Source organism: Chelonoidis abingdonii, chromosome 2, assembly GCF_003597395.2.
Source record: "Chelonoidis abingdonii isolate Lonesome George chromosome 2, CheloAbing_2.0, whole genome shotgun sequence".
NCBI lineage: Eukaryota > Metazoa > Chordata > Testudines > Testudinidae > Chelonoidis > Chelonoidis abingdonii.
Window position 1 is genome coordinate 251,387,934 of NC_133770.1, and position 8,136 is coordinate 251,396,069.

General features: G+C 41.7%; 1 protein-coding gene across 2 annotated transcripts in view; it reads left to right on the forward strand.

Annotated features, from left to right (window-relative positions):
* The window catches only part of RALYL (RALY RNA binding protein like), a 620,330-nt gene that overhangs the window by 162,877 nt on the left and 449,317 nt on the right, over window positions 1–8,136 (forward strand). The window contains exon 1 of one of the 2 annotated variants that reach the window (XM_032768367.2): window positions 4,360–4,411. The exons of the other annotated variant lie outside the window; for it this stretch is intronic. The gene's annotated coding sequence lies outside the window, so the exon portion shown is untranslated. Of the gene's footprint in view, window positions 1–4,359; window positions 4,412–8,136 lie in introns of those variants that run through there. 2 annotated transcript variants of the gene reach the window in all.

Genomic DNA, 8,136 nt, shown 5'->3' on the forward strand with positions numbered 1-8,136 from the left:
GCACTGCAGTACCGCATCTGTTAGCAACATCCAGTAGACATACGGTGACAGTAAAAAAAAGCTGAATGGGCTCCATGGTTGCCGTGCTATGGTGTCTCCCAGGGCAATCCAGGGAAAAAGGGCGCGAAATGATTGTCTGCCGTTGCTTTCACAGAGGAAGGAATGAGTGACGACATTTACCCAGAATCACCCGCGACACTGTTTTTGAACCATCATGCACTGGGGTCTCAACCCAGAATTCCAATGGGCAGGGGAGACTGCGGGAACTATGGGATAGCTACGGGATAGCTACCCACAGTGCAACGCTCCAGAAATCGATGCTAGCCTCGGACTATGGACGCACACCACCAAATTAATATGCTTAGTGTGGCCACGTGCACTCGACTTTATACAATCTGTTTTACAAAACTGGTTTATGTAAAATCGGAATAATCCTGTAGTGTAGACATATCCTCTGGCTCAAGAAATATCTGGAGCAGGGACTTAGTCATAGAGTTTAAGACTCCAAGGGTATGTCTACACTGCGCAGTAAACACATTGGACTCAGTGTTTCCAAGGCCATGCTTGAGCATGTGCACTCCATTGTGAACCTGGGCTTATGGTTGCTGGACCTGGGTCTGGCAGCCATGCTAACATGTTCATACTGCACTACACAGACTTTCTGACTTGGGTCTGCAGCTTAACCTGCATCCTCACTGCAAAATGACAGGCTTAAACCCAAGTCACAGTGGGACTTGGGCTCCGACCCACCCTCCTACTAACATCCTAGGACCCGATCTCTGAGTGTTTGCTGACCTGAGTCAAACTGATTTGTGTGTGGATGGAAAGGGGGCTTGGACTCAGAACTGAGTCAGAGCCTGGCCTTAGTGTCTCTGCTCCAGACTTGTACCCAGATCTGTATCCCTGTGAGTGCCCTCACCACTAGACTATTAGGTATAAGCGGGAGGTACTGGTGCCCTCCTCTTCTTCCTGCTCTTGTGACTCTAATCTAGCCATTAACTTCCAAATTTCTTTTGCTTTTTTAAAAAATACACCTAATATGTTTTCGGTCAGGTCGAACATGCCTTTTTGTTTGCCCTAAAATGAGATCTTTTGTTTGTTTTTTGTAAACCAACATTTTGGGACTCCCAGTGAACTGAAAAAATCAGTTATTCACCTAGCTCAGAGGTGCACTATGGCCCGTGGGCCGGATCTGGCCCCTCAGGGCTTTGGATCCAGCTCAAGGGACTGCCCCCAGTGGCACCACAGGCCCCATGCCACTCTCCAGAAGTGGCCGGCACCACGCCCCTGTGGCCCCTGAGTGAGGGGGACAGAGGGCTCCGTGCGTTGCTCTTGCCTCCAGGCACCACCCCTTGTAGCTCCCATTGACCAGGAACAGGGAACCTGGAGGCACAGCAAGGGCAGCACACATGGAGCCCTCCGCCCCCTTCCCTCAGGGGCCACAGCACTTTCTGGAGCGGTGCAGGGACAGGGACAGGGCATGCAGGCAGGGAGCCTGCTCTGGCCCCAGTGCGCGCCACTGCCACCCTGGAGCCCAAAGCCCTCCTGACCCCTTCTACCCAACTCCCTGCCGTAAGCCCCCTGCCTGCACCTCGCACCCCTCCTGCACCCCAACCCCCTGCCCTGAGTCCCTCATACAGCTCTTACTCCTCCTTGGCCCCAACCCATTGCCCTGAACCCTTCCTGCACACCACACTCCCTCCCACATCTCAACCCCCTGCCCCGGCCCTGCATAGTTTCCCCACCCAGATGTGGCCCTTGGCCCAAAAAGTTTGTCCACCCCTGACCTAGCTGCTATTTCACCCATTGGGTCCATATATGTGAAAGTACATAGTAAACCAAACGTACAAAAATATTATGGCCTAAGTAGTACAGGCTAATAGTGAAATAGACTACTTAAGTTTTCAGCTGTGTTAGCTTTGTACTTAACCATCTGATCCCCATATTGTATCTTGGGTTAGAAAAGAGACAAGTCATTGATTGTTAGAGATATTCAAAGATTCTTTATTGAGGTCACCAGAGTGAGAGAGCCCCAGTAGTTCTCCCTGACTCTTGCAACCTCTGCTACTTAGTGTTGCCACATATGGTTTACCTGTGTTATAGCATGGACTAAGTGGACATGGAATGGAGGACGCTAGCTACACTGCAATCCCCTGAATTGCACCTAACAAAGGTTGTACCAATGGTTTTCAAGAAAATTATAGTATAGGGTTCTGACAAACTTTTCTCCCGCACTGCCTGCCTCTTTATTTCTCCACAGGAAAAGTGGGGTAGTGAGAAAGGTGAGAGAGGATAGGTGGCAAAAATAAAATAAAATAAATAAAGTTTAAAAGTCCTCTTTAACCAAAAACAAAACCAAAAAACCCACCCAGCTTTTTAACCAGCTTCATGAATGAAAAATGTCAGCTAACTGATTATAACACATACACACAAGGATGCAAAAATAAGCCTGGGGATTTCCTTACTGTTCAGTTCTTAACTATTCAATCATGATTGTTTTTTCCCCCCTTTAATTATGGAATGTACATATATAGCTAAGATTTTCAAAAGTGATTAATTGCAAAGTTTTAGATGCCTTAGTGAAGACTAATGATTTTCAGAGGGTTGGCGATCTGCACTTTTTTGAACACCCATTGTTCTCAGCAAGCTGCTGGGTGATGAGTACTTTTGAAAATCTGGCCTTATAGTCCTGATTCAAAGTTCTTGAAGTCAAAGGAAAAACTCCCATTGACTTCAATGGGCTTTGGATCAAGTGCTAAGAGAATTAAGGAGATATGTCCTACTACAACTGTTGGTCTGTGGCATACATTAACCATCAAAGTCAGCAATAGAATCTTCCTTCATGAACATACTTTAAGGAGTTAAAACAGCATTTACAAGGAGGAAAAATCCTCTCAAAGTATTATCACTAGACATAGACCCAGATGGACCATATGCTGTCTTTCTGGTCTAAAATATAACCAAATAATATGACTGGTGAAATCAAAGGCTTTATTACAAATAATTGGGCTCCTATATTCTTTTATTCTCCTTGGGAGATTAGATTCTCATTTGTAATAATGTCATGCAGTGCACAAAATAACAGCTTAATTATCTAATTTTTTTCCTGCTTAAATTAGCCATAAATTGTTATCAATAGCAAATGAGTATTAAGGAAAAATGAGATGGAGTTGAAGAGTTTCAGAGCCTGGAAATATCTTACAAAGCTCTGTTTTCAAGATTCAAAGGATTCTCTGCTATTTCACAATTTAGCACTTCAAAAGAAGTTTTCAATTTGCAAAACTCTACATATAAGAAATACTGATGCACAATGAAAATGCATTAATTAGACAGATCACTCTGAGATGGATTGAATTATCAACATTTGCAAGTTAAATTCAATATCTCTGTGAACAAATTTGAAGAATGATTCAGAATTTGCATAGTTTTTGTGCCCATAGTGAATAACTCAAAAGCTGGGGTAAAGTTAACCTAAATAAAATTGTATGTACTGTATTTATCAGATGAATTGTCATTTCATTTTTACTTCAAAATTTATAGGTGTTTACTGGATTCTAGGCTCAAATAGCCAATAAAATATGAACAGCTTAAAGTTGTAGTTAATGAGTCAAAACCAGGACTACTAACTATACAATGTTTACTTCATACATACATCTCTACTTCAAATGATGCTGAACCATCAAACATATAGGGAATTTAATATTAAAAACAATAACCACATATTTGGAATGTTTCCTAGGTAAGAGATGAACACAGGACAAACAAGGGGAACATTGTCTGCATTTACTATCCCCTGTTGTGACAGCCTAGCATTTTGTTTATATTTGCAATATGTTTTATTTCAAGGCATTTTTCTTTTCTCTTTGAATAAAGTGTTAGTAATGCCTTATTTATTTGGCATGTTTCCTGGTATTTAAGAGATTGTTGAGTTGTAATTTTCTTTAACATTTGTCATGTTCTCTGTAGGCTGCTGGACTTGGATGCAGTGTAGATTATACTGGTGATCTATTTTATTCATTTATTTATTTATTTTATGTTATAATTGTTGTTTGTGTGGCATGGAATTTAGGACTCGGGATTATAATCCCCAATCTGCCATATTACCCCAGAGGAAATGATTTAAATGTCAGAGGCTTAGTTTATCCTTCTGTAAAATGGGTGTGATAATGAGACTTTATTCAGTGATTGTAAAGTCCTTTGGAGGCCTTTATTGAAAATAAGCACTGTATATAAATCAGTACCAAGAGGAATCCCTGATAAGTGCATTTTTTATAAATAGATGATGCAGTATTATTATAAAACATTTTATTTTAAAATGGGATAATTTTTATCTGGTACATTGTCTTGTCTCTCCAGGTATTGATATTTACCTTCCGTAGAGTAACCTCACATAACTTTTATCAGAATTGAGGTAGGATTTCTATATTTTTTACTTCTTTTGCTATTTTGTTGGCTTTTAACATTTTAAGTCTCTGCTCGGGTCCTGGGGTCTAGTTTCTGTGCTGCTGTTAACTGCATTCAGGAGCTCCAGAGGTAGACTAGGTTATGCAGCCAGGGGCAGGGGCTAATGGGTTACCAGTGGTGGGCTAGAGAGTGAACCCACTCTGCATTCATCTGGCAGTGGCAACTCCTGCCAGTGGGGCTGGACCTGGCTTCCACCCCAGACATTGCAATTTGGGGCACGGGTTGCAGCACCACTCAGGTTTGGCCCATCCTTCGGCCAGGCCAAATTTGAGCGGGTGGCAATGCAACATGGGGCTCAGGGATACAGCAGCATGTGAACCCGTGCACCATGTTGAATGCCTGGAATAGGAAGTTGATCCCAGCCCTGCGGAATAGGAAGCACTGCTGCTGGGCAAGTGTAATGCAGGCTTGTTCTTCAGCCCCACATGAAAGTTCTTGTTGTACACCTCCTTTTGTCAATTGCATAATATGCTTGAAAAGGTGCCATATGTACATATAGGGGCTGCAGCAGGGGTAGTTGCCTCCCTGCTATACTATTAGCTCTGTGACTAAGTAGTTGGTACCAAGTATGTCTCAAAGCATGTAAGCACTTGTGTATCAAATTTTGCTCCTTGAAGCTTCTCAGAGGTTTGGGAGTCAGTTACATGGATGAGGAAGGATTATTTAACATAGGATTGTAAGACTAGACCCTTGGTATTCTTTTAGTAGTTCTTCGGAAGACAGATTAGTGGTCACAGTGCAGGTGAAGTGGTCCTGAATATTAATACCTGTGTGGGATGTGTATGTTAATATGGTTTTATTTTTGCTTTAATTATCCAAGATATTAAAGAAACATATCTTCCTACATAGGTCACTTGATAAAAAGGCTACAAAGTTCTGTTTAAAATACCATTTTCTTCAGGTTTCCTTCATTATGAGTGCCAACTTAAGAAGGCAGTTTACTAAGCTCTAAGTTAGCCAATGTCACAAAAATACATTTCAATAGTTTTTTTTCTACACCTTTACTAAGGAGTGGCAGTTTGACTACCATGCAGCCTTTAACTTTGCATGTACGATAAAAGCAATGCTACTAAGGAGTGGAAAATGGTAAGTACTAACAGTCAACAAAATTATTTCAGCAGGGTTTATAGACAATTGTACTTAGTTACTAAGTGAAAGAAGAGACTCCAGCTTTGCAAATAGGTTGTTAGTGAAAGAGTTGAAAATTTCATCAGCATGCAACCACTTACAAAGAGACAAAGTAGAGCATAATCAAGAAAGTGCTAACATTAGCAACTCTCATCCCCTCACAGCTTGATTTTTTCCTCTAGTTTCCCAGTAGGAAAGTAGGAAGAGACATAAATGGTGCTGTACCATTAGTCCATATTTATTCACTTCACTCTAGCCTTTTGTCCATGTATTTTAATCTTAACTATCATAAAATGTATTTTAGTAAATTCATGCAATGAATCCTTGCAGGGAATTTTGCAGTCCATGACCTTTAGTACTTGGCTATTCAGGGACTTGGCTATGCTTGGTTCTTGATGTCTACTGGGGAGTGAGACTGCAAGGAGCCTCTTTCTGTCCACTGTAGAAATGTGTGGTTCCTGTGCTCAGGGAAGCACGGGGACTCCTCCCACTTTACTTTCTCAGAGATGCTGGCATCACAAAGAGAGCAAGAAAGGAGTAAGAGGAGTTAAGGTCATATCCCTACTGCCTTGTTCTCAACTGAACTTCAGAGTACCCCATCATGCAGGGAGGAGTGTGTGCACCTCTTAAAAGGGTGTATCAGTGAATGTGCTCCACCTGAGTGGGTCAGGTAGATCCAAGAGGCAGAATATCTACTTGTGTTTTCTTAAGCAGTGCAGCTCGGCACTATGTACAGCATAAGGTTGTGCGGTTATTTCCCTCTCTTTTTCCGCTTCCACTTTTTTTTTTTTTGAGGCTGAGGGACATGTTGAAACTCATCAGCTATTAGCTAAAAGCTGATATGAAAGCCTGAACCTCCAAGAAGGGTCCAGGGATATCACCTCAGCATCTTCCCTTTCCCTACATTTGGGAAATGATAGCTCTTCATCTGGGAATCTACTCATTGGGGGCCACCCATCTTCCTCATTGAACTTTGGTGGCTGGTAGGTTTAATCCTTTGGCTATTAGGTGTCTGGTATAGCTCTTTGTCTGATGAGGGTGAGAGAGACTCATGGGATTATTATCTCACTACAGTGAAATGTGCAAAACTTTTGCAGGCTCATCAAATGTTGACCAATGACAATAAATTAGAGTTAGAAATTTGTGGCTACAAAATAGTCCAACCCCTAAGAAGATATTGTCTAATTCTCTCCTTTGTTATATTGGTTATACAAACACTTTGTACTCCAACATCTGAAAGGGAATGTGAGAAAACTATTTCTTCAAATTACCAATCGTTACAATGCAGGGGCCTGCCAGACCTATGAATTCCTCTAAACTTTTAAATAAGATGAGACTATCTCCCCAGAGCTGAGCATCTCCATATTAAAAACAAATAAAAAATTATCCTTTGAGTTACAACCCCAGTATGTCATTCCACTGAGATTACCCCAGTTTAAAACTAATGTTGAATGCAGTGATTTCACTGTTCAGACCTGATACCCTATTTCATCAAAGATTCTACTTGGAATCACTTTAAAATTGTTCCACTCCAAAACCCCTATAACAGGTAAGATACAAAAGGAATACAATCTCCTTTTGCAGACTGGTGGGCGTTCCCATATTCAGAGAGCTCCTATCCTATTGTTTCCTCTCTGTGTGTAATGTGCTGCAGGAACTAAAGTAGGCAAGAAGAAAAGCTTTAGGAGAAGTCCATTTCTGTTTCTTTATTTCTCTTTGAAACCACAACCAAATTTGGTGCTTATGAATCTGAGTCTTATCTCTCAGTAGCAATTATTGCCATGAAAGACATTTCCTAGGTGTGTTCTGCTAGTTACAAGTATTCTTGACCAACAGCAATGGCACCTTTGTTATTTTATTCCTGATTATTCCCTGGGTACAAATTTACAGACATTTACAGTAGTTCTGTGATCTACTTTTCCCTGAAGAGAGAAACAAAATAAGACCAAACCTCTGCACTTTAGGATTAGTTCACTTGAGAAAATATTTAAGCTTTTTAAAAAAGGGTTAGTAATATTAGGACAACTTTTTCCCTGTTTGCAGTTTCCTTCCTTATCCTAATTTCTCTACTCCTGCACTGTGTGGTTAATTTAGTCAGGATCTCTGTACAATACATTATATTTTCTGATGTTCATGTTGTAAGATGTGAAGCCATGAGCAGGTCTGGCAGCCTGCCTCAGGATTCGTATTGGAAAACTGTGCACTCCGAGACTTCTGTCATTCAGAATGCCTTGTACAGTTCTCCATGGAAATGTCGAGTGTGCGTCTGTCTGGTTATCAAAGATACACCTTTCTCTCCCCGCCCCCACTGCTTTAGTATGACAGTCTCACAATTTTGAATGTATTTATCCCTACAACACTCCTGTGAGGTAAGGAAGTACAACTCTTCCCAATCTTAGGGCTTGGCTACACTTGCAAGTTGCAGCGCTGGCGAGAGGGTTACAGCGCTGCAACTTAGCAGGTGTCTACACTTAAAAGCTCAGCCAGCGCTGCAACTCCCTGTTTGCAGCGCTGGCTGTACACCTGGGTCTGCTTCCGGTGTAG